Here is a 27,181-nt window from a genome sequence, read left to right on the forward strand (position 1 = left end):
TCAGCATAATATCTCATTTAATCATCAAAACCAACCTATGTTACCTAATGGCCATTTTAGGAAATCTAAATGTTGTTTATTCATAAAAGACATCTTAACAGTTGTTTTTTTTTTTTTTTAATTTTGACTGTAGAGTCTGAATTTGGGATAGGCAAAATCAAGAATATTTTTTAAGAAGACAAAATATGTCATAAATATTTAAAGATAAGAAATGTTTACAGGCAACATTATCAAAATACACAGCAATAAACAACAATGTTTATTAGAAACAATTGTTTTTTAGAAACAATTTTTTAAAAGCAAGGGATCTTTGAAAACATGATTTGAGAGAATGTCAAAAAGCACTAACAGTTGTTTGTGATTAAAAGGAATTTCTACTATTTCAGGTATAAAATAACTTAGTCATTTTACAGAAAAGAAAAAAAAGACCCAAGCTCTAATTATAATCCTTTATCCTTTTGTTCATTCCTGTAATAGTTTGCAGTAAAAGATTTGACAATACACTTTTATATGTTTGTATTTAGCTATATACAGGTATATAAATACACAATAATTGATACATATAAAGCTTTAAAATATTAACTTATCAATATATCAAATGAAACAGTGTATATATATTTTTCATTGTATGTAAATATATATTTTTCAAAATGGTAATTATGTATATCATAGTAAAGTTATCACTTTGGAAAACCATAAAAATTTTAATAAGCAAACAAATATATATTTAAAAAACATCCTGTGGAATAAATAAGGTAAGTTTTATTCCCACTTTACAGATCAGGAAGTGAGACTTGGGAAGATAAAGTGATTTCCCAAGGTTATCCATGAAAGACACTCATGAAACCTTTCATTTGACAAATGCTGGCTCTGGCCCTGGCACAATGCTAAGCATTAGCTAAACAAAGACCAACAGGACATTCCCCTGTCCTTGAGGAACCACATCCCATCTTAAATTCAAGTCTTCAAAATCTTAGATATATATATATAAAACCACCATAGTAACAGACCATGGAAAAGGCACTCGAATATCAAGTCAGGACACTTAGGTTGCAATTCGACTCTAGCAGTGTGGAGCCATTTGAGAAAATTACTGAAATATGCCAATTTTCAATTTTCTGAGCCACTAAATGAGTGGCTCTCAGGTGAAATTCCTAAGGACATATCAGTACCAAAAATTTCATGAAGTGTAGAGCATTTAGAATTGGTACTTATGGATCTAAAGTCAACATTAAGACCATCGTGTGATAAATATACCTTTTCTTATGAGCTTGCTATTTTTGTAAGATATCTACTTTTTAAAAACCTTCTGGTATAGTATTTGTTTTATGTATTACTAATGTACTTTTAAGCCATGAAAATTAGCCGATCCAAGGAAGCTCCAGTAATACCTCAAATGAAGTCAAAACCTTCACAAAATTTCTTTGAACAAGCATGTATTTTCCTCTCAGAGAGGAAAAAAAAGGCATTTTTGCCTTTAAGGAGATCAGATCAGGGATAAAAGGAGAAAACCAAAACCAAAACAACTATCCAAACTGTACATGTCTACTAAAAATAGGCCTCAGAGCTGGAAAATCTGTGCCAAACATGATGTGAAAATTAGAAAAAAAACAGACACAAGTTGCACTGACAGGATAGTCAAGAGAAGACCAGTTGGCTGTTTCCCAAGACACCTGGCAGGTGCTCTGACGTTCCCTTACCAAACTTCACGTTCTGCCTTCAGTTTCATAAAAATCATCGGAACCAACCTATGTTACCTAATGGCCATTAGGGGCCTTGGCATTAAGCTGAGAATGGATCCATCCATCAGAGTGGTACTGATAAATAAAATCAGAATGCAATGCCATTTTATTCACTAAGGATGAGAAATAGAACTGTTGTTGGGCTTCTATGATTTTGTGAAAAACATGTTTTCTTGCACTAGTGAGATCTGTGCTGAAACATAAATGATAAACGAAGACAGAATAAGGGGTGTCTGGTTATGTCCCCAACAGAGATATCATAATCAAGGCTTTAGACTTGAGTACTTTTCACCCAAGACATGCCTCCGTGGACATGACAAGGACCACTTCTCTGACCTTCTGCCATCTCTTCCAATTGGTCATTCCTTAAATATGTTAGTTCCTCCCAGAAAACTTGCTCCTTTTCAAATTATGAAATATCTCAAATGTACAGAATATAACAAGGATTCCATATCCCACACATTCTAAGTGCTGTATTTGTTTCAGACTTCTTTTTAAAGAAACAAAACAATATAAATAGAACCAAAGCTCCATTCCTCTCATCACCACCACCTTTTCCTTCCCAGAATAAATAACTGTCCAATGTAAACACAAATCACCCCATGCATTTTTTAAAAAATCTTACAACATATGAATATATCCACAGTAGTGTCATTTCATAAATAGCACTACCTTATACATACCTATTTGCAGCTTCTGGTTGTCTCTTAACATACTTTTTAAAAGATATGACCACATTGATATATGTAGCACTGCATTTGGCATAGTACACTATGGCAGACAGTAGACTTCATTATTTTATGTATGTATGCATTTTATTATATGTTTGTGTGTAAGACACCAGATACAGAGCTTGCAGGGCTAAAATCTAGGTGTAGGCAAGGCTGCATTCCTTTTTAGAGACTCTAGAAGCAAATCCATTTCCTTGCTCTTATAAGTTATTGCCAGAATTCTGTTCCTTGCACTTGTAGGTCTGAGGTCCCCATTTCATGCTACTGTCCTCTGAGATTTGTTCCCAGCTGCTACTGCTGCTGCTGCTTCTGCTTCTTCTTCTTCTTCTTCTTCTTCTTCTTCTTCTTCTTCTTCCTCTTCTTCTTTTTTAAAGATTTTATTTATTCATCTAAGAGACAGAGCACAAGCAGGGGGAAGAACAGAGGGAGAAGGAAAGCAGACTCCATGCTGAGCATGGAGCCTGATCCCAGGACCCTGAGATCATAACCTGAGCCAAAATCAAGAGTCAGACGCTTAACCAACTGAGCCACCCAGGCACCCCGAGTTGTTCCCAGCTTCTAGGGGCTGCCTACACTTCTTGGCTCGTGGTTCACTTCCTCCATGTTCAAAGCCAGCAAGGATGAGGAGAAGCCGTCTGAAAATTTCAGTCTCTCCTGCCTCTCCTCCAAATGATACAAGGTAACCTCTTGATCTTCAAGTCATCTGGTTGGCACCCTTAATTCCATCTGTAACCTTAATTTCCTTTTGCTATCGATGCAACATATTCACAGGCATGACATTGGGTTTAGACTGAAGGGGACAAAATCTGCCTGCCACACTGCTAATGCCTCAGAGTTTCTTCTTTTGTCACCTAGCTAGGATAAGGGAAGGTACTTTCTCTGATGGGAAGCTTCATGACTGTTATGTAGCTATATGCTTGTAGAACGTGAATATAATTGACTTTTTCAAAACAAAGATCATACCAGTTTGTTTATTTCAGGATGACAGTTTCTTAATAGATTAGAGAGAAAGAGAGAAAAGATGTCTTGGCGAAACTACTCTAAACTCTGAGGAGAGTCATCACCTTTGCCCATAAGAAAATCTTCCATTTCGATGCAAATGCTTATATTTTTGGTTTCTTTTTCAAATGTTCAAACAGTAAAATGTCCTTTAATTTTTCTTCTGAGGAATCTACCAGTGGCTATTTCTGTATCTGTCCCCATTGTGACCATCCTTTATTTGCTGACCTATGTGGCTTATGATGTCATCCTACTTATGCTTTCTCCCTTAACTAGTGAAGTTGGAAAGGATCCACAGCTCTTTGCCTCCATTGAGAAGTTTTTCATAAGAGGAAAATATGAGCAATTTACACCTCTCCGTGCCAGATCCCTTGTTGGAAAAAAATGAGGAAAATAATAACATGGGAACATTGTGAGAATTAAATGAGCTAATACATGTAAGTCTTACCACAAAGCTTGGCAGAGCATTCAAGTTTCACTCTTCACTGTTCTTATTGTTGCACTAACTTCAGTAAGAAACACTCATTACAGTCACAGTTATCATCTAAAGACCACATTATGCATACCAGGCAGCACCATGAGGGGTGGTTCTCTATGGCAACTTAGTGTAGACCCACAAAAACAGGCATAGGATTTCCCCGCCAAATCTGCTTATAGCCAAGGTAATCACCAGAGTTGAGACAGGAATTTTCCAGCCATGTTTATGTCACCGTATTGGTGACCTGACATGAAAGTTTAGCCTAGTGTGCCTTTATAAATTCAGCATTAGATAATTGAGGGGAACTGAATCTAGAGAAATGTTTGTAAACATGTATGATGTGGATTCTATTTTTCTTTTAGGTTTTAATTGGCTAACTTACAGGTCATTGATACTTCTCTACACGAACCATAGGCATCATCAGTTTCTTAACTAGTATTGAGTCCATTTCATTCCAAATCTCTAAATCCTGAGATTAGTGCTAAAAATAAACTAGACTCCCCATAATGAGTTTTCTTTTTACTAATAACTTTCTTTTCTTATTCCCTCCCTGCCCCCAGACATTTGGTAATAAGGCCCTAAGCCAAGTTCAGAGATTCATTCCCATAGGGCTTGTGTCAGTGGCTTAGGGCTTGTGTTAGTGGCTTAGGGCTTGTGTCTCTGAACTTGGTTTAGGGCTTGTGTCAGTGAACTGAACTCATCAATCATTAAAGTATCCAGGTAGGAAAATCAAATTGTACTGTGGGTTATTTGTGTTTTCAAAGCTCAGCTAAGGGAAATCAATAACTTCTTATGTTTAGTGTCACTAATGAACAACAGCCAAGCCTTTTGATTATTTCTTGGTCTTGTTTTTAACCATAAGCCTATTTCAGGGATTTCAAATGTTAAAATAGAGATTCTGTTTTGTCATGTTTGTCTTTCACTAGTTAATGCATAAATGCAGCCCATTTTAAATGGAATCTAAAAAAGAGTCAATCTTTTCCAGGATGTGGAAAAGCAGGGTTTGCATGAAAACTGTTTAGTAACATCACATACTGCAAATAGTTGTCAGTTAGGATAATTGCAAAACAAAGTACAAATGTGGAGAAGTGCGGAATGAATGAAACCACTGGGAGAAGAGCCAAAGGATGAACACAACAAAACAAGCGGTAAAAAATCAATGCTAATACACACCCGCTTACCCAGTGTACTTAAAATCAGATCCCTTGGTTGGCCACCTTAGCTGCCCTACAGCTGGCTAGAATAATGGTGGGCCATCAGACAGCTGCTCAGTAAAGTAATTTCAAAGAGAGAAGAGGAGATTAGGGTGTAGGTGTGCTGGAAGGAGATTTTTGGGAAAACATTTCTAATTTGGGATGGTGAGTAGGAAGGATGGAGCAGTTCCCACCATCATTCAAGTCTCGCCTATTTTTATTGAAATGATAATAACAAATTAGTTTTGCTAATCTTATCTCATTTGCTATAACAAACCTGTGAAATTGTTGCTAACAATGGTATCATTATCCTTATCTTCAAGTTGAGTAAACCAGCTCATTCAAAGTGACCTAACAGATCCAAGGTCCTATCAGTAATCATTAGAGTTCAGGACTCACATTTCTGACTCCAGTCCTAATGGCTTTTCCACCTCACCCTGCCTCCTCTTGCTAGTAATGACTGAGGTCTGCTTCTGTCCAGTGCAAGATAGGATTTGGCTCCCATTTTTCATTTTCTCTTGGTTGTCTTATTTAACGGTTGCACTAAATCTTAGTGGGCAGCACTTGGTCCTATCTGCTCTTTTTCCATCCTTTTTCTCACTCCTAATAAGCAACTTAAAAAAAGCAAGTACAAGGGGATGTCCAGTTATACTATCTGGTTCCTGTGTGGTCTTTGATTTTTCAGAAAAAAAAAAGTATCTCATTCTATGTGCCATCTGAATTTCTCTTTTTCTTGCCCTGCATATTTACATTAGAAATATCAATTGCTGTGTTTGCAGAGCATCTAACTGATTATAGCCAACACCTCTCATTCTTCACACCCATTTTTCAGGCTCTTTTATGTGGGCCCAACAGAAGGGCACCTTCCCTGCAGTTTACCCATGATCCATGTGGAGTAGTTCATACTGGTCCCTGCTCTTCTCTTCAAAGTAAGTAAATCTGATGTCCATCTTATAGAAACTGTTACTGTCAAGAATTCCTTGCTTGTCCCCCTCGTTTTCTGTATTCATTTACTTGAGAATGTTGAGATCTCCACCCAGCTTTAAGATAAGGAATGTGAAGGGCCTATGTCTTGCTGAGGCCGAAGGGAGAACAGCACCTTAAAGCTTCCTGCTCTATGAGGCACCTAAGACCCTGGGCCAGAAACTGAGCCGAGATAAACAAGATGTAGAGTCTGAAGATAGGAAGGCTTCCAGAAACAGTAAGTAATGCTGGCCTGCTTATCCCTCAACTTTCAGGTCTTATTTCAAATGCTTTGAGAAGTCTTTCATTAGCACCCTGAGATAGAAGCCATCATTCCCCAACCCACTACCCAAGACTGTCTCTGCCCCATCTCCCTGTTTTACATATAATCCCATAGTATTGATTAAACCTAAACTGTCCATTTGCTTTGTATTGTCTGCTTTCTCCAACAATCATAGAATTGTTATAGGAGAAAAAATCTTATAGAAGTTCTGTGGAAACAGGAATCTTGTCTCTTAGACAGTACTCTATCCTCAGCATCTAGAAGATTTGGCAATCATCTGTTGGATAAATGAATGAATCACTGTCATGAGGGTGAGTAAGCTGAGGAGTGTTCATGATCAGGAGAAATGAGATTATTTTAAAGGATTTTTCTGGGTAGGGTTTTCCAGAGTAGAAAACTTAAAGGCTGGAGGCTCCTGGGGAGCTTAGTCAGTGAAGCATCTGACTCAGTTTTGGCTCAGGTCATGATGTCAGGGTTGTGAGATTAAGCCCTGTATGGGGCTCTGCACTGGGCATGGAGCCTGCTTAAGATTCTGTTTCTTCCTCTCCCTCTGCCCCTACCCCCACGTTTCCTTCTTAAAAAAAAAAAAAAAAAACTTGACACTTTTCATGACCAAATGAAAGTTGGGCTAAAGATTTCAGTACTAGGGGGTTACCATAGGCAGTCAAGAGTCATGTATTCCTGTGACTCAAATTTCTTGGGCTTAGGGTCTCTCAAATGTCACAAACAACTCTGAATTTGTCCCTATGTTAACAAAATTAATTCTATAATTCTTGACCCACTGTTTTTATTTCTAACATGAGGGGAAGCCATGAGGTGGAGTAGAACAGGGGAGACAATACAGCAACAGTTGTAGGCACCTTACACCAGGAAAAGAGAGCTGGTGAAATAAAGAACAAGTGTTAGAAAGGATATTTTTGTTTATATTATACACTCATATATTTTAGAACATATATTTTTGTTTCCTTTTATCCATAGTTAAGACTCTTCTTCCCTGGGCCCCTGGGTGGCTCAGTGGGTTAAGCATCTGCTTTCAGCTCAGGTCATGATCCCAGGGTCTTAGGATCAAGTCCCACATCAGGCTCCCTGCTCAGTGGGGAGCCTGCTTCTCCCTCTACCTTCCCCCCCACTTGTATGCTCTCTCTCTCTCTCTCTCTCTCTCTCGCTCTTAAAAATAAATAAAATAATTTAAAAAAAAGACTCTTCTTTCCTGTAGTTTATTGCTTGTGTACACTCTTCCTGGTGATATTCCTTCTCTAGGTGATAAAATCAACTCCTTAATTGGATTTGGAATTTATCTTGAATTTCTGCATATTTCTTGAGAGTACATTTATCAGTAAAAAATGATCTTCAAATTTACAAAGGCTATGGTAAGGAATACAAACTCAGCATTCTTTCCATTGCATTCTGTGACTTGCAATGACACCAATGCAAATGGAATAAAAGCTTGTATGTGTAAAATGCTAGGACTTCCCTCTTTCACTTCCCTCTAAAACACACTCACACATACACATCTGACAGCGTTTAGCAGTGTCTAGAACAAATCAGGCACTTAACAAATGTTACTTTCCCTTTCCTTTATATAGAACTCTGTTCATCACCAAGCACTGGCTTAGGGAATAATGGCTAAAGCTAAAAGCAGGGAGATAACTCAGCTGTTAGCAATGTGAGCTTTGGTATCAGACCTGGTTTTGGAATTCTGACTTCACCATTTAACAGTTCTCTGTCCTTAGGGAAATTACTCAAACTCTGATTCTTAGTTTCCTCATACACAAAGTAAGGATACCACTAAGCCACAGGATGGTTGTTAAAAGTAACGAGCTACTACATGCAAAGCACTTAACAGCATACCTAGCACATAGTATGTACTCAATTATAAAAACAAAACATTTTAAACTAAAAAAAATAGTGCATACTTACTAATCACTAGAGAAATGGAAAACAAATCACAATGAGCCATTAGGATGGCCACTATCAAAAAAAAAAAAAAATAGAAAATAGCAAGTGCTGGCAAAGATGTAGGACCTAGTAGGGAGGGTCCCCAAAAAATGAAATATTAGAATTGCCACATGATCCACCAATCCTACTTCTGGCTATACATCTAAAAGAACTTAAAGCAGGATCCCAAAATGATATTTATACACCCATGTTCATTGCGGCATTATTCACAATAGCCAAGAGGTGGAAGGAGTCAAATACCCACTGATAGATGAATAGATAAAGAAAATGTAGTAAATATATACAATGGACTATTATACGGCCTTTAGAAAGAAGGAAATCCTCTCACATGCTGCAACACAGATGAATCTTGAGATTATTATGTTAAGTGAAATAAGCCAGTCACAAAAGAACTAGTATTGTATGATCTCACATATATGAGATGTCTAGAGTAGTCAAAATCATGAAAACAGAAAGTAGAAGGGTAGTTACCAGGGACTGGGTTGGGAGGGTGAAATGGGGGGTTGTTCAATGGATACAGGGCTTCAGATTTGCAAGATAAAGCTTCTAGAGATCTGTTACACAACAGTGTGAACATAATAAAAGTGCTGTACACTTAAAAATAGTTCAGAAGGTAAATTTTACATCATGTGCTTTTTACAATTAATTTAAAGAAATAGTTCATATTTAAAAAAAAAAAAAGAGTGTATCTGTAAGAATGTGCTCTCCAGAGCTTCTCCAATACCGGAAGAGAGAATGGGAAGGAGAAAGGAGAAACAGGTGAAGAAAAGAAAGAATGACCTTCAGTGCTATTATAAATATGTTTGTGGAGTTCCTTTAGATTAGAGGGAGAGGAAAGGCCATATAACATAGAAAAGGCTGATCAGAAGCAGCCTTTTTCCCTCAACTTCGGGGGTACTCAAAAGAAAACACTGGAAATAACCCATCATGAGTAAGCAAGTGTCTGTCAATGTATTTGTATAAATGCTTTGCCTCAAAATTGGGAATGAGAAGTGCTGTGAGGAAGGACATAACACTTTGAAAAGGAGGGAAGGAAGACAGCATTGCAGAAAAAGCCTGTAGTGTGGTGTCAGGATGATAAGTTTGAATTATTTTTCTACTACTTGCTTATCCTCCCAGGGAATGACTTTATTCATTAGTAAAAATGGGGATGATCTTGCTTTTCTAACAGAAGCATTGTGAGAGTTAACCCAAGATACTGTGTGCCTGAAACATTATTTTTACCCCATGAAACAGAATACACATTTTAGTTGTGATTTTACAGGTAAGCAAACTCTGGTTAACAACCAGAATGCGGAAAAACAAGAAATAATTTCCACATGCCTATTCACAGGGCTAATCATTTATTATTTTGATATCTATTAGTCTTGTTTATAGATGTCAATATTGATTCAGCAGGGAAGTGTGGGCTACTTCTTATATTCAAAGTGAAAATGTAACAACTTGCTCTATGCTTTACAAGTTCTTACTAAAACAAGGATGCATACCTATATCAAGGATATACACTAATGATCTTAAGGAGTTCATTAACAAAATTCATAAGTAGTTTCACATTAATAAAGTAAACAAGTTAACGGAAGTCCAGCTCCCACAGAAGTATTGCTTATTTAGTGGCTCACAGTTTCATCTCACAGAGTCAGGTATTTTTTGCCAATGCTTCCTGAAGATAAACAATAATAACATTGCTCCACTGGTTTCCACTTCACTGATCTATTCTTGATTTATACCAGTTGTGAAACTTTCCACTTAGGTATCTCTTTGAACTTGCTCTCAACATATCCTCCTTCTGTGCAGACAGTAGAAAGAGAAAAACTTGCATGTATATATGAGCAGAAAGAGAAAGATGAGAAAATAAAAAGGCTATGAGGAAAAGTAGAAATTTTTATGACAATCTCTGGTGCATTTTTTAAAAAACATTCTAAACAATCTTCATGAATCATCCAGCTGTTATACAGCAAATTCTTTAAGATGAGGAACTTGAACATTTAAACAGAAATGAATGACAGGTGCTTTGTCACATTTCCTTCTCTAAGTAAACCAAGAGTACATCATGGAGATTGTTCTTCAATTAGGCTTCACATCCATGGCATTCTGGTTTAGAGGAATGAGCACTAGAATTGGAGTCTGAATTCTAGGCCTATCTTTGTCCAGTGATGTGACTATGGCACTGTCTTTTAATTCACAGGCTTTACTCACTCTTCAAAGTTGCCTAAAATGTCTAACATTAGAGATTAGGAAATATTGCATCTTACAAGAATTCATAAGTCCAAATTTATCCTCTAGAAAGAAAAAAAATGCCTGCTTTGGGCTCTTTTATGAAGACATCAGTTTGGGTTGTCCTACTGGATCAGGAAGACAGAAAGCTCCACTGGGAGGCGCAGAAACAAAGAGCAGATACAGTTGATTGAGGCCGCGTGTCTCAATGGAAGGAGAAATAGAATGGGTTATCCTGTGTCTTTCTGCTTGCCTTTTTCACTCAAGGTCACAGTTGGCTGAGAACTGAAAGTGGTGTGGTCTGGGGAGAAGTTGTTAAGTGATAGGAGAACAGTTGCTCAAAAGTGTCACCAGGAGGCTGGGAGAAAGACATTTACCTGAGACTTTTCGATGGCATTCAGGAGTGAGGATTATATCTGAGATTGCATTAGAAAAAGAGAAGGTGAAATATGGAAGCATGGATAACATAAAAAATTATATTTTTATTCAAGTAATGCATGCACATTGTGGAAAAGTTCAAAGGTGTAATTGATCACAAAGTAAGCTCACTACCAATAAGCACAAAAATGAGTTCTTGTTAACATTTTGCTGCATATTATTCCAGGCTTTTAATGTATAATCTACACATAAATATATACCTTTTAAAAATAGGATTATTCAAAATTGCCATCAAATTTTAGGTTTAGTAGAAGCTGCATCATGTTGATGAGAGTGTTTTGTTTTCACAGTGTATGTTTGTTTTCACAGTGTATAGCAATGGCCTTTCAATTTGGGAACTTCTGTATTGTTCAGACGTGGACCTTTACAGTTGTAAGAAGTATCAGATTCTACTGTGGGTTGCATGTGCTAGACAAGTCTTAAATTGTGATTTTTAAAATCAAGATTATATAATTTCTTGTAAATCATCGTGAGAGGGTCAAGAACTCAGGACAGCTGTTTCTCTAATTTCCATTTAAAATCTATTATTTTCATGTTGGTAGGACCATTAAGTTGTTACCAAGCAAAACTATATTTAAAACAAAATTTTAAACCATGTATGTGTATATGTTCATAGGCACATATGTAGTTAATGTATTTAATCCTGGTTAAAGATAAAAGTTTATATATATTTAATTCTGGTTAGAGATAAAGCTTTAAAATTTGGGGTATTCTTTTTTTCTTATTGAGGTATAATTGACATACAACATTATATTAGTTTCAGGTGTACAACATAATGATTCAAAATTTGTATACACTGCAATAATTACAATACTTCTAATCTCCCCTGTCACTATATAAAAGTATATAATAAGCAATCCAATATTATTGACTACAGTCATCATGATGTATATTACATCCCCATGATTTATTTATTTTATGACTGGAAGTTTGTATCTCTTGACACCTTAATGCTATTTTATTCATCACATTAACTAACTGCCTTCGGCTCAGGTCATGATCCCAGGGTCCTGGGATCGAGTCCCGCATTGGGCTCCCTGCTCCTTGGGAGCCTGCTTCTCCCTCTGCTTCTCTCTCTCTCTCCCCCTCTGTCTCTCATGAATAAATAAATAAAATCTTAAAAATATATATATATTTAAAAAAACATTAACTAGCTGTAAAACACTAACTTTTATCTATAGCAGGCAAAGAATTTCAGGATTTATATGCAAATAGCCTATAAAGTTATACAGCTTGAAAGTAGTTTTTCATTAGGAAGAACTCACAAGTTTCTTGTAAAGCTAATGTAATTAGAAGGATGTATAAATGTTCCTGAAAAAAATGGGCTCCATGCCTTGGCACAACTGTGTTCTTGTCTATGAGGCTTAATCCATCCTTTTGAACCAGACCTCCTCTCTTTGCCAAATCCTTAATCTCCTTTATCCTCTTCTTACTGTTTTTCCACAGCACTTACCACTTTGTAGCATACAGCATAATTTACTTACTTAAGCTTACTGTCTACCTCTCCTCACTGCAGAGTAAGCTGCAGGAAAGCAAGGGTCTTTTTCAGTTTTGTTCATTGATGTGTCCCAAGTACCTAGAACAGCGTGTAGCCCATAATAAATATTCAAAAATATTTGCTGAATGAATGGAAGTGGGAAGGGAAAGGGTTCACTGCCAGGGATAGATACAGGTTTTGTTAGATCTGATGCTTATAAAATTTGGGAGGGCTCTCTTTAAGGAAAAAAAAATTTAATATCTTATTTCTGCAAATTTTATGAAAGCATGTTATGACTATGTGAACACACTTGTAGCCTGTGCCAGGGTATATGAATGGCCTTGAAAGTTAAATTTCATTAGTCCCATGGTGATGGAACTAGAGTTTTGACAATTACCAATTTTATGTTTTAGACATTGATAGATTTAGATCAGATTTAGATATTCTTATCAAAGGATAGTAACAATACTGCTCTGTGAAAGAAACAAGTTACAAATGGGATGTATACTATGATACCATTTGGTACAAAATGAATAGAAGGATATACAAAGTATATCTCTGGGTGGTGGGATCACAGGTGTGATTTCTTCCAATGCTTGTCTGTATTTTCTAAATTGAATGAATATGGATTGCTTTCATAATGAGAAAAAAAAGTTGTAATTTTTAATTATAAAAACAGACCCAATTACAGTTAGAAGGATGTGTTCTAATTCTTTTTAAAATATTGATGTAGGGTTCCCTAAATTATTTATACTGTTTTCCCTCTACCTGATGAAAAAATAACATACTTTTTTAAAGAACTGATCAAGATTTGAGAACCCTTCTTGGTCATAGCTACAACTACTGCCTGCCCAACCCTTCCCCCCAACCGCCCCCCCACATCTCTGCTCCTATCTCCCATCGCCCCAAAACACTCTAAACTAGCTAAGTGGCCCATAGAAGGTAAATAATACAATTCACTTCAGATGAAATTTAAAAAGAGTTAATATATATACAGATATTAGATCTGTCAGATCTGACCCCTTTATGCCAATAATAACATGGACATACAGACTTGGCAGGGAGATAATGGTCTACTCTTTGCACATATCCAGGTAGTTCTTAGCATTTCCAATTAGACTTCCTAGTTTTGTTTACAAATGGTTATTATTATTCTGAATTGTATTCACTAATTTAATGTAGCAAAAATGTTTTTAAATACAATTAGAAATAGGTTTAAGCAGCTTTTAAATACCAGAGTATTTCTGCCATTTGTTAAGAAACCACTCCTATTTTCAAATTGTGAGGGACTATCTCAGCACATTTTTAACCTACCAGGCTTTTGGCTGCTTTTCTTTTCTTTCCAATTCCAACTTTTGTTTCGAATAACCTAAAACTAAAATATTTCTCACACAGCAAAAATAACATTCTGAGTTAAATAAGTTACATAAAAAATATCATTTTAGATGTTGCAAGCTTTTGCCTTTTCAAAAGGATTACAAGTTTTAATGCATGAAAGGAAGTAGAACCAGCAAAAGAGATTGAGAAGGACCAGAAAGGTAAGAGGAAAATCAAGAGAGCATTAGATTCATCAAGCCGAGGAAAGAGTTTCAAAGAGAGGAAGGAGGGGTCATAGAAAAAGGCCAGGGAAAGAGGGTGCTTACTGCAGGTTCCCAGCGCCTTCCTCTGTGCCTGAAAATAGCCAGTTCTTCCCTAGCTGCTAGCTTCCTCCTTCTGTTCAAAGAATTGTTATGAGAATGGCAAGGAAATTGAGGTACAATAGCATACATGAAAGAGCTTTGTAATCTGTAAAACACTGTGTACCTAATTAGGTGAAAAGTCTGCCCGTCTAGATGATTCAGACATGTCTTCTCGTGGAAAAGAATTACTACAACACTCAGATCAGAGGTGACTGGTGGGCTCCACTTCCGTGGCTGGGAGCCGTTACATGGGAGATATTTCACCAGCAAGTTCTTCAGAATTCACTATTCGTGCTGCCCGTGTTTCATCACCAATGATTCACTCCTTATTCTCTCATGTTCAGTTTCTCCCTCGACCTCAATGCTTCTGAGCTCCTAACACTGTGCATGGAGTTCTTTCAAACACTCAGACTTTAAAAGGACAGGTACAAAAAACAGTAGCGGAGGTATGAAATCAAAAGCAAATTGAGAGTTGTGGTCAGACCCCTTTGAATAGTGCCAGCAATGCTGAAGCTTTAAATGAGGTTAGACTTGAAAAGAGGGGGGAAAAAAAAAAAAGAAAAGAAAAAGAAAGGTGAGAGATAATAAAGGCAAAAGTGATTCCTTATCCTTACTGATGGTGATGTAATGTTCAACAGATTAAAAAAAAAAAGTAGAATACACTACTTCCATCTGACTTTCTTCTTTCCTATCAAAAAGATATTCAATGAAAAGTTCCAAATAGGGGCGCCTGGGTGGCTCAGATGGTTGGGCGTCTGCCTCCGGCTCGGGTCATGATCTCAGGGTCCTGGGATTCAGTCCCACATCGGGCTCCTTGCTCAGCAGGGAGCCTGCTTCTCCCTCTGCCTGCCACTCCCCCTGCTTGTGCTCTCCCTCTCTCTCTCTCTCTCTCTCTCTGGCAAATAAATAAATAAAATCTTAAAAAAAAAAAAAAAGAAAAAGAAAAAGAAGAGTTCCAAATACTTGGAAAGATAAACCAAACACATTTAACAGGGAAGTGAAGTCCATCTGACAGGTGAGGAATGATAAGATGATTTAGCTATTTTCAATGTTCAAGTGAAATAGTTTGCAAAGCACTGAAAGGAGTTGTCAGTGTCAGCAAAGGACTGCTGTCAGTAACCTTTGAAAAACTGCAAAGAATGGTTGAGATGCAAGAGAACTGGATATAGATATGCCCTAATTTAAGAACAAAGAAAAAAATTATCTCTTCTTAGAAACCACATGCGGAGAGAGGTTGCTGTGATTCCCAGTAGAACTTTCTAAGGATCCGTTACCACAGAAGGGGGTCGATGGCTTCCTGCCAAAGCTAGCGGACTAAACACATGCACTTACCTCTCTTCCCAAATCCCAAAGAAATGTCAGAAGAGTAAAATTAAATCAAAATAAATCTAAGTTTTAGTTCAGAAGGCGGTTACTAATAGTCAACCAGAACAGTAAGAAATTTCTGGAATATATAGATGCTGAAATGAAACAGAGCTAGTAACCCACAAATCCAGACCATGAAAGAGAACTTTAAAAATGCAAGTTTTCCCTTAAAAACCTAAATGTGACACCTGAAACCATAAAAATCCTAGAAGAGAACACAGGCAGTAATTTCTCTGGCATTGACCATAGCAACATTTTTCTAGATATGTCTCCTGAGACAAGGGAAATAAAAGCAAAAATAAATTATTGGGGCTACATCAAGATAAAAAGCTTCTGCACAGCAAAGGAAACAATTAACAAAATTAAAGGCAACCTCCTGAATGAGAGAAGATATTTGCAAATGACATATTTAAGAAAGGGTTAGTATCCAAAAGCTATAAAGAGCTCAACACCCAAATGTATACACAATTCAACGTCAATAATAATAATAATAATAATGCAATTAAAAAATGGGCAGAAGACAAGAACAGATATTTCTCCAAAGACACGTGCAGGTGGCCAACAGACACATGAAAAAATGCTCAACATTAATGAGCAACAGGGAAATGCAAATCAAAACTACAATGAGATATCACCTCACACCTGTCAGAATGGCTAAAATCAAAACTACAAGAATCAACAAGTGTTGGCGAGGATGTGGAGAAAAAGGAACCCTCAGGTGGGAATGCAAATTGGTGTAGCCACTCTGGAAAATAGTATGGAGTTTCCTCAGAAAGTTAGAAATAGAACTACCTTGGGGCGCCTGGGTGGCTCAGTTGGCTAGGCGTCTGCCTTCAGCTCAGGTCGTGATCCCAGGGTCCTGGGATCGAGCCCCTCATCGGGTTCCCTGCTCACTGGAGAGCTTGCTTCCCCCTCTCCCTCTGCTCCTCCCCCAGCTTGTGCTCTCTCTGTCAAATAAATAAATAAAATCTTAAAAAAAAAGAAAGAAAGAAATAGAACTACCCTATGATACCTATATTAACTCCCAAAATACAAAAACACTAATTCAAAGGGAGACATGCTCCCCTATGTTTATTGCAGCATTGTTTACAGTAGCCAAAGTATGGAAGCAGCCCAAGTGTCCATCAATAGATGAATGGATAAAGAAGAAGTGGTATATATGTACAATGGAATATTATTTAGCAATAAAAAAGAGTGAAATCTTGCCATTAGCAACAACATGGATGGAGCTAGAGTATAATGCTAAGCAAAATAAGTCAGTCAGAGAAAGATAAATACAATATGATTTCATTCATATGTGGAATTAAAAAAAAAAAAAAAATGAGAAAAGGGAAAAAAAAAAAAGAGAGTGAGACAAACCAAGGAACAGACTCTTAACTTTAGAGAACAAACTGATGGTTTCCAGAGGGGAGATGGGTGGGGGGATGGGTGAAATAAGTGATGGGGATTGAAGAGCACACTTATCATGATGAGCCCTGAGTAATGTACAGAATTTTTGAATCACTATTTTGTATACCTGAAACTAAAATAATACCATATGTTAACCATACTGGAATTAAAATTAAGAACTTAATTTAAAAAATACAAGTTTTCCCAGCAGAATTCTACAAAAGCCTTACAATGAAAACAAGCAGAAGCTAGCTGGCAGAAGTGAGCCCTGGGCTGGGGGTGGCTAACTAGTTAAGGAAAAGTTGGCCCTTATTCCTCCTAAACTGATTCTGATATATGCCTCAGGCTATATATAGTCACTTTTCATGTGAAATTCTCTCAAAATGAACATCAAGTCCAGAGAATTAGGACCTCGTTACAGGCAAAGGAGAGTCGCATATCCTTTCTTCTTTTAAGATTTATTTATTTATTTGAGAGAGAAAGAGGTGGGGGAGGGGCAGAGGGAGAGAGAATCTCAAGCAGACTCCCCACTGAGCACAGAGCTGGACACGAGGCTTGGTCCCACACCCTGAGATCATGACCTGAGCTGACATCAAGAGCCAGCCGCTTAACTGACCGAGCCTCAGGTGCCCCAAGCCACATATCCTTAAAACAGACAATACTCACATCTTAAAGGAAAGCCCACAACCACTGAGTCAGAGCTGATTTACTCTAAACTTGAGCTTCCGGCCAGGAAAACAAGAATTCTTACTCTCTCCAGCCACCAATAATATTCAAATTGAGATCTCACTTACAAATATGACCAAACAACCAAGAATATGAGAAGAAAAGCGCTGAACCCAACAAGCAGAAATAACCCCTGGGAAAACACAATATAGGACACAGAATAAAATGCTAAAATAAACATGTTTGATATCTTCAGAGAGATTCTAGAGGGTTCTGAGTCTATAAAAAAATTAAGTACAGAGAGCTACTAAACATTTAGGGAGATGTTTAAGATTATTCAAATATTTAAAATAAGAAAATGAGGAGAAAAAGGGAAGCAGTGATCACTCCAAGTCAGCATGAACTCAGGAAGCACAAGTTGTCTCAATTGCTTCATTTCCTTTCTTACGAGGTCATCAGACTGGTAGATCGGGGAATACCAGTGGCACGGTGTGTCTGTCCAGAATCTAGCAGGCCGCTAAATTGTTTCATGACACAATACCCTGTCTACGGCCATACCACCCTGAACGCGCCCGATCTCGTCTCATGACACAATACCCTGAAAACAAGTTATATCCTACCAGTGACTGACAATTCAACAAGCTAATAGAAGTTTGTATCACCTATTTTAAAAATCCCTAATTTATTTATATTTCCCTCCAGATTATAAACTTCTTAAGAAACCATTTTTGCTTTATTGCATTCAGCCTCTCCCCATTGTCTATGGGATATTTAGTGAATGACAGATTCTCAATAAATATTTATGAAATGATAATTAAATTTAATATTAATTATCACAGAGCCTCTGTTTAAAAGTATGTATGAGATGAAAGGGGAATAGCTAGCTTCTCTGTTCATTTGGAAACAATCTAGGGGTTTTAGCTGATTGCTGACTTAATGTTGTCAACATTGTGGCGCGGCTGACAAGAGAACCCTAAGAAAAAGGCTCTAGTAATGGACAAATAGGAACAGAAGAGTTGTGGTAGATTGTATTTTGCAAAGATGGCCACAACAATATCTCTTACCTCACATGCTCTATTTACAATGTGACTGTGACTTTTGACACTCCACCCATTGAGAGGTAGGGTTTATGTTCCCTCCTCTGGAATCTGAGTGGGTTTGTTACTATGGCAGAAGTGCCACCATAGGACTTTCTAGGCTAGGTCTTAAAAGGCAATATAGCTCCTGCCTGGTTCTCTTGGGACACTTGATCTTAAGAGCCAAGATGTTACATGGACAGCTCCAGTTGAGGTCTCAGTAGAGAGCCAGCATGAACTGCCAGACATGAGGGAACAAGCTTTCAGATGATTCTAGCTGTGGGCATCAAGTCATCCCAGCCTCCCTATCTTCCCAGCTGAGGTCTCACACATTGGGAAGAAGAGATAAGCCATCTGTTTAGGAAAAAGTCGGGTTTCCTCCTTCTGCATAGGGTAAAACCCAGTTCTTTCCTAAGATGTGTTTCTTCCCTGTGTCTTTCCTTTAACGCAGAGAACACTTCACTTCTGGTCACCAAATATGTGGAGGTTTTTCCTCACACCAAGCAATTCTCTGTGACACAAACTGGGTGTCTTATAATTTAATTCAATTCTGACACTATCTACTTGGAGATAACATCAGCTTCCACAGGTTTTTGTTTTTGTTTTTAATTTTATTTATTTATTCATGAGAGACAGAGAGAGAGAGAGAGAGAGAGAGAAGCAGAAGGAGAAGCAGGCTCCCTGCTGAGCAGGGAGCCCGATGAGGGACTCGATCCCAGGACCCTGGGCTCATGACCTGAGCTGAAGGCAGACGCCTAACCATCTGAGCCACCCAGGTACCCCAGCTTCCACAGGTTAAAGGCTCAGTCCCACAAACTGCCCCCACCCCCTCCACACACACACACACACACACACACACACACACACACACACACACACTTCCGATACCAGTTACAAGCTCCGGTTAACACCCGTACTTCCAAGCAACAATCTATAGATCAGAGATTCCAACAATCCCCCCCTTATTGGGGCCAATTAATTTGCTAGAGCAGCTCACAGAACTCAGGGAAACACTTATATTTACCAGTTTATTAAAGGATATGATAAAGGATGCAGATGAACAGCCAGATGGAGAGACGCTTAGGGAGAGGTCTGAGAAAGTCCTGAGCACAGGAGCTGCTGTCTCTATGGAGTTAGAGATGTATCACCCTCCCAGTGTGGATGTGTTCACCAAAATGGAAGTTCCCTGAATCCCCTCCTATAGGAATTTTATGGAGGTTTCCTCATGTAGGCATGATCAATTGTAAATCCCAAGTCCAGTCCCTTTCCCTTCTCTGGAGGATAGGGGACAGGGCTGAAAATTCCAAGGTTTTAATAATGGCTTGATCTTTCTGGTGACTGGCCGCCATTCAGGAGCCCATCCAGAGCTACCTCATTAGAACAAAAGATGCTCCCCATGTTCTTATCACTTAGGAACTTACAAGATTTTAGAAGCCTTGTCTGGGACAGGGTGAAAGACAACTATCAGAAATGCTCCTAGTGTTGTTATCATTGAAGGAATTACAAAAGTTTTAGGAGCTCTATGCCAGGAACTAGAGGCAGAGACATATATATATTTTTTTTTTTTCTATTATCCCACATCAACTTTCGGTACCTTTTCAAATCCCTGACCCACAGAATCTGTGGGCATAACAAAGTAGTTTTCTGTGCCACTAAGTTTGGGATGGTTTGTTATGCGCCATCAATAACTGGAAAGATAAGAAAATGGATGTGCAAGTTGTGATCTCGTTACTCGATGGCCACAGTAAGAAGGCTTTTGTATTGAAATACAAATAGAATGTATGTTATTATTCATTTATTCATTCAAGAAACATTTTTGAGCTTACTATGTCCTAAGGGCTCTTCTGAGGATACAACACTAAACAAAACAAAGTCGCTACTCAAAGTCCTCTGCCTGGCCTGTGTATTTTGGTGTCCCCATGTTCAGTTTTTAATTCTCTTAGCTTTAACCACTGATGGTGTCCAGAATTCTATCTTCAGCTTTGATCTCTATCCTGAGCTCCAGATTTATGTATTTGAATATTTACTTGTTTTCAGTTGGATATCCCACAGGCACCCCAAACTGCTAGTTAATGGTGCTAATACCTGCACATCCAATCCAGAGCCAACAACCTAGAAATCAGTGGAGATTTCTCTCTCAGTCCTCACTTCCCACCACTGGACAGCCCTTGTCTGCACAGTCAGAGAGGCCGCTGAGCCCACCTCCTGTCACCTGAGTCCAACCCTTGTGTTTGTCCCGCCACCATTGCCGGGTTCCTGTCATCATCATTTCTTCCTTGGGTTCCTTGATCTTCCTGCCACCATATTACCTCAAATTTACACTATACTATGCTGTTGTGTTCTTTCATAATATACAAATATGATTATGTTACCCTCTTGTTGAAATTCCTTCACTTATTCTCTTCAGAAAAAGGCCCAAGATTCTGGTCATTGCCGTATAATGGTGGGAAGTCACAAAACAACATGCATGGTCTGATCCCACTTATATATTTACACACAAATAACCATATGTTTATATACATATAGAAAGATACTGGATGTTCAATAAAATGCCAATAGTTGTCATCTCAGAATGGAGAGAGTGCAGCTGATTTTTACTTTTTTCTTTATACTTCTATATATTGTGAAAATACCTATAATCTCAGAATTTTTTCAAAAAATAAACACATTTCACTTTTACAGAAATAATAGAACATTAAAAATATTAAATAAAGAGACTCTTCATTATCTGGCCTTGGCTTATTCAGCTTTCTCGTTTCTCTTCTCTCTTCTCCTAGTCCTTACCTGAGCCCCTGCTTCATACTGTATTGGTTACTTCCATTCACTCAGAAAATCATGCTCTTCCAAGTGTTCACACATCCAGTTTCTTCCACCCATTAGGCACTTTACTCACTGTCTTTGCCTGTCTGATCTCTACTCTACTCATTTATCAGGTTCAGGCCAGGTATTGACTCTTCCGGGAGGCTTTTTCTAACCAATCCCTTCTCTGAGTTCCCATGTTGACTTCTACTAACTCTTACCCCACTACCTTATAACTATATTTGGCCCCCATCTTTGTGGTGAATCCAACCCCAGGTATCCACAGATCCTGTACAACACCGACACACTGAAATTATTCCATACAATGCTTCCCAAGGAAATCCATGAAGCACTGTTTGGGAAGATAAGAGCTTAAGGGCAAAAGTTTTAGTATTTCACTCCCTGGGCTCAAATTTCCAGTTTTGTCATTTGCCAGCTGTGGAGATCTAGACAAGTTACTTAAGCTTTCTGTACCTGAGTTGCCATATCTATAAGGTGAAAATAATACTAACCATATCATCGGATTGTGTGAAGATTAAGTAATGTCAAGTGTAAACAAGTTTCACATAGAGTAGGCATTTAATAAATGGTTATTATTATTATTGTTATTATGATTTGCTGTCCCTCATTGACCTGTAATCCCCTTGAGAGCAGGGCTGTGTCCTTTATAGTTGTATCCCCAGAATCTTGGATATAATAGGTGTTTAACGGTTTGACAAATAGCTGTATGAACTCATATATTCTAGACTGTTCTGAAGAGTATTTTCCCTTTACTTAATAATTACTTCACGATTATTTTCTCCCTGGAATCAGTCCTCCACTAAGAGCAGCAGGAGAGAGCCTGCAGTAATGGAAAACCCTCATCTCTTTCCCAGAGGTTTCCCAATGCCCAGAAAACCACACCCAGATTTGAGGGCACATGGCTGATTGTGCCCCTTTCTTTCCTTTTTAGAATGTCCTTTGCTGCCACCCCCTCTGATGTGTATTATATTGTCCTGAATCTGAACATGTCTCTCTTCATTCCTATGTCTTTCCTCCTCTGCCCATATTCCTTATCTTTGATGAGAGGTGTTGAATAATAGCAAAAAGAGTCACACAGGAAGGTGTGGAGACATCCAATCCAGCCCTGGGTTTCTGGAATAAGACCTGCCTCCGACCATTCAAAGGAAATAGTGATTCCCATGGAGTCCTAATGGAAGGATCCTGTTCAGTGGCCCATTTGGACCTTCAGAAAGGAGTTAAATATGCTTCTCCTATTCTCATTCCTGGTCACTTAAGGCCCATTTGAAAAATAATTTTTGTGAATTTGTAGGAAAGATGAAATGAGATTACAAATGACTGTTTTGACAAATGATGATGACAAATGATAATTTTGAAAAATTAAAATGTGTACATTCTTAGGTTAAGTGTTGAGGATAAATTATCCTGTGTCTTCAGGTAATCAAAACTGGTGATTTTTACCAATCTTAATTTTAAATGCCAAATTTTCCTAAATTAAACATAAGAAAATCTGAGGATAAGTTTCTTTGTGTCATATTCTTATGATATTCTTTGTGTCATATCTTAGAAGTATCCGGGCCTATTAATTTTGGCAAAATCAGAGACTTGGGAAATATTTTGACAGTAACCAGGAAACCTCTGGTGAACACTGAGCCCGGTGTCCTCTTCCATAACAGGAGGAACCATGAGGACGACAGAGCTGGGATCTCCCCTTTCTCCACTCAGGAGAACGGCCTGCCTAAGGTGCCCCAGTATCACACAAGTACATTATAATATTTTTAAGTTAGTTACTGAGAGATGCGCATAGTGTACTTTATACTCCACAATAATTTTCCTGAGTTAAATGTCTGCCAAGGGGCGCCTGGGTGGCTCAGTTGGTTAAGCGACTGCCTTCGGCTCAGGGCATGATCCTGGAGTCCCAGGATCGAGTCCCGCATCGGGCTCCCTGCTCAGCGGGGAGTCTGCTTCTCCTTCTCACCCTCTTCCCTCTCGTGCTCTCTCTCTCTCATTCTCTCTCTCTCTCAAATAAATAAATAAAATCTTTAAAAAATAAATAAATAAATAAATAAATAAATAAATGTCTGCCAAGGAAGTGGTATTTTAGCTAATCCTCAAGGACAGTGACAGAGAGGATTGGGGTGCATGCCAATCTAGGAAGGAAGAATGGAGGATAGAAGGAGAGAGAGGGAGAGGGGGAGAAGGAAGGGGTAGGGGAGAGGTAAGGCTATGTCTGAGGACAGTGAATAAACCAATTTGAAACAGTAAGGAATTTATATTCAAAATAGTGGGGTGTTACGTTTGTAAAAGTAAGTCTCAGAAAGACTGTCCAAAAATTTTAGCCATGTGCAAAAGAGTCTGACTCCACTGAGTCAATAGGATGAGGGAGGAACAAACATGGCTTTTGTTTTGTTATTGAGGAGACTCTAACAAACCTCATTCTTCAAATAGGAAAGCCTTATTTAAGAAAGCCTGGTGATGAGAGACCTAGGTATAATAACCAGCACAGGAACTGGCCTCTGCCTTCTTCAACGGACAGTACATCAGACTGCTTGGGTTTCGCTATGTGTCAGGAGCTTATTTAGTCCTACGAAGTAGGTACTGTTATTATTTATCCTCATTTTGCAGACACAGTTAAGCAACTTGCCCAAGATCTCCCAGCTGGCAGAGGTCAGAACCAGAACATGACCCTGGGCAGTGTGAATCCAGGTTGTTAGCTCCTATCACTGCACTGCTTCCTCCTCCAGGCCCTGTGAGTAGGGCAGTAACAAGAGAAGATGGGGCTTTTTAAAATGTCATTCTGGTGCTAAGGTAGGGGAATGATAGGAGGTAAACAGCAAGCGTCCAATAGTTGTTTCTGTTCTAGTCATGATTTTAGCTTGCAATTTTCTTATATTTAATTATGAATACAAATTTTGAGAATAGTTGATAAGTTGTTTTGGTCTAGAAAATCAAAACAACCAGTACCATGTTGGTCTCTTTGGACTTTTTAAAACACATTAAAACGCATGAACAGGCAGACAGTCTCACCTTCGCTATCGTGCCGGCTGCGCCCTTGCAGTGTATTCAGTGAATATCTCTACCTTGTTCCACTTTGGGTGAATTCTTTCACCACTGTGCTGCTGGCCTCCACCCAATCAGGTTGCCCCACATTTGGTGGCCCTCACGGGGAATTTCTGCTGGCCTGGGGTTTTCCCCGGATTCTCCAGGAATTTCTTGGGACTTTCCCTCAGTGGACAGACTCCAGTACTCCTTGGGGAACCGATAACCTCTGGCTGAGGTTACTCCTTGGTGAGGATCTGAAACCCCAGAGGGAACCAGCTGGACCACCCTTTCCTAAAAGGGTGAAGGATTTCCCCTCTTGCCCTTCAGAGGGATCCTTCTCTCCTTCTCCTTTTTCTTTTTGGCCCTTTAGGGGTCTAACCCTAGTACTCCTCAGACAACTGAGGTCTCTGGCCAGGACGACTCCGCCAGGTGGTCTAAAGGTCTGCTGCACTGCCTGTACCTGGGAGGGGGAAGGATGCCTTTTCTCTCCCCCTCCCCCCGCCCCAACTCCGTCTGCAGCTCATCCAAAGCAAATCTGCACACCTTAGGGACTCACTTGGGACCCTTTCCTGATGCTGACTGACTCTCAGCCATCTTGCTTCTTTCCCGTCTCTCCTCTTCCTTCGTTCCTGCGAATCCAGCCGCCATCTTGATCTGCGAGCAAAACACCTTCCTATGCTTCTGCGTGAATCGGACAACGCCATATAGGAATGATGATTCAACAAGGATTCCGCCCATACCATGAGAGGGTCCCTTCTCCTAAATCCCATGGACCTAGCCACCAGGGAATTTCACTCAAATCGCATTGTCAGCACGTTAATATAATACCACACTGGTATGGTCTAAAACCGGACAGAACCCTTGACAGACCGACAAGTTTCGGCAGGGCTAGCACGACCTACTCGGCCCCGAAGCCCCCACCTTCCAGCATGAAGCAGCTACTGAAGCTGAGACCTGTGCCCAAATGCCAAAGATTTGTCATTGTCGATCTGTGGGGCGGGGGGATGTAGAGGCCACTCAGGCAACGGGCTTGAGCAACAGAAACCTGAGTAAGGTAAAAGGGCCCACAGTGACCATCAGGCTGAATGCAAACAGGTTCATTAGGCGACCCACCTCAAAATAGCCATTAGGCTCCAGCTGACCAATGGGTTACTTATAACCCGGCACAGGTAACCAAAAAAGGAAATTCCATAGGTACCCATGCCTCCCTATTTCCCCATCCACCCCACCAACTACAGCCCCCTCCCACCGCCTCCTGACAGTCTCTCCTTTGCTGTCCTACCGACTTCTCCCTTGCAGTGTAGTCAATAAACTTTTATCTCCTTAAAAAAAGAAGAAGGCATAAACATAGCCCTAATGATTTGTCACTAAGAGACGCCTCGTGATCTCTGTTTTATTTTTCCTGTAGTGGTAACAGTCATCCCCTCCAGATCCGTGGAGCTACCCTCATCTTACTCAGCATGCAAATGAAGGAGATCCCTATCCGACAAATAGGGAAGGTTGGACATCAAGGTGAGTATATTGGAATAGAGGTGGTGTGTGTGTGTGTGGGGGGTGTTGCAGGGAGAGAGGGCATCTTATGCAAAGTGAGCTGGAGTATTGTCTTTTTTACACTATGCTATAATCACATGAAACATTTTCCCTTATTATAATTTCCATTTTTAGTGATCTTTTCAAATTATAGTTTTATAACTTTCTTAGTAAAATTTCTAGCTCGAGAAATATGTTGTATAAAATAAAGTGGAGTGGAAAGTAACTGAATTTAATGGAATTAAAGATAATTGGATCACATTGTGAAATATATACACTGTCGAGGTTCTTAAATGCCTCTCTCTTGTGTCACTAGAGGGAGCTCAGCACTTAATTTGTGTTCTGAAAGAGAGGCACACTGGTAATCGCGTCGCAAGGGCAGTTTGCATCCTGGCGGGCTGTGTGGAAGGGACGTCTAAACGAACCAAGGCCAGGGGCGCCTGGGTGGCTCAGTCGTTAAGTGTCTGCCTTCGGCTCAGGTCATGGTCCCAGGATGCTGGGATCTAGCTCCACATTGAGCTCCCTGCTCGGCGGGAAGCCTGCTTCTCCCTCTCCCTCTCCCCCTGCTTGTGTTCCTGCTCTTGCTGTGTCTCTCTTTGTCAAATAAATAAAATCTTAAAAAAAAAAAAAATTTAAGCAAACCAAGGCCATTATTTCTCTTAGAAAATGAAAGTGATTGAAAGCATTAACTCTCGTGCTTTTAATGGTATTTGGGGCAAGTAGAAATGCCTGTGTCTCTGCGGCGCCACTGTCAAAATAACTCATACACTTCTTTGAATGCCCCTCTGAAATGGCTCATGCTCTTTGCAACGGTCCAAAATGGAATGGATGAGTAAAGATTGGAACACAATGCATGAAAGCTGCCTCAGCCCCCTGCCTCCAATGAAAGGTCTATGCAAGACGGTCAGTACAATACCCACAGGAACAATATCTGGCCCTCAGATGACGCTCCACCTTTAAATCTGTAGTATTATTACAATGTGTGAACTGCCCATAAATACACCTCTTGTGATAGATGCACTTTTTAAAAAAACGAGGGAGACCTCAATTTTGTCACCACTATTTACGGCCAAAAGCCAGTGAACTTTGTACTCAAGCTGTTAAAAAAAAAAAAAAAAAGATTAAATGAGACTCTTAGAAGACAGTAAGTATTCACTA

General features: G+C 39.1%; 1 long non-coding RNA gene across 1 annotated transcript; it reads left to right on the forward strand.

Annotated features, from left to right (window-relative positions):
* The first annotated feature begins 2,879 nt into the window (after positions 1 to 2,879).
* LOC141372748 (uncharacterized) lies at positions 2,880 to 26,608 on the forward strand. The gene is made up of 4 exons (XR_012378149.1): positions 2,880 to 3,152; positions 5,976 to 6,072; positions 25,902 to 26,005; positions 26,340 to 26,608. It is a non-coding gene; the product is annotated as an uncharacterized lncRNA (long non-coding RNA).
* Positions 26,609 to 27,181: the final 573 nt, after the last annotated feature.

This window comes from Callorhinus ursinus, unplaced genomic scaffold (genome assembly GCF_003265705.2).
Source record: "Callorhinus ursinus isolate GAN/ISIS: 27379988/994484 unplaced genomic scaffold, GSC_fseal_2.0 scaffold5, whole genome shotgun sequence".
Classification (NCBI taxonomy): domain Eukaryota; kingdom Metazoa; phylum Chordata; class Mammalia; order Carnivora; family Otariidae; genus Callorhinus; species Callorhinus ursinus.